This window comes from Eimeria mitis, genomic scaffold, assembly GCF_000499745.2.
Source record: "Eimeria mitis Houghton genomic scaffold, Emh_scaff349, whole genome shotgun sequence".
NCBI classification, from domain to species: Eukaryota; Apicomplexa; class Conoidasida; order Eucoccidiorida; family Eimeriidae; genus Eimeria; species Eimeria mitis.
In genome coordinates this window covers 20,465-20,876 of record NW_013571831.1, presented here as the reverse complement: position 1 = coordinate 20,876, position 412 = coordinate 20,465, and positions in this window count along the sequence as shown.

Sequence of the window (412 nt, the reverse complement as noted above, 5' to 3'; positions counted from 1 at the left end):
CCAACAGCAGGAGCCGCATGAAAAACAGGGAGTAATGCATCTCCTTCGAATGGCGATCGGTCTGCTTCTGCTTCTTCATTTCGTGTAGCTGCGACCAACACTGCAGGAGGAAGAGACGGCATACTGCTGCGGCGGTGGTGGTGAACGGCCAACTTCAAGCGTTCTCTGTGTAGCCGTTCTCTGCATCGACGCCAGATAGAGCGACTCTTCTGTAGCTCAGCAGAGTCAATGGGGCTGTTGCTGTTGGGGCTGTTGTTGTTGTTGCTGTTTTTGAGGCTGTTTCTGCTGCCACGGCTGCTACATTCAGACCCTGAAATCCGGCTGTCTTCATTGCAACTGGGACAGTTCACGGCTTTGTCGCAGCTCTTGCTGCTGAAGCAAGAGGCCCTCCTGCCCCTTATCCATCGAAGTC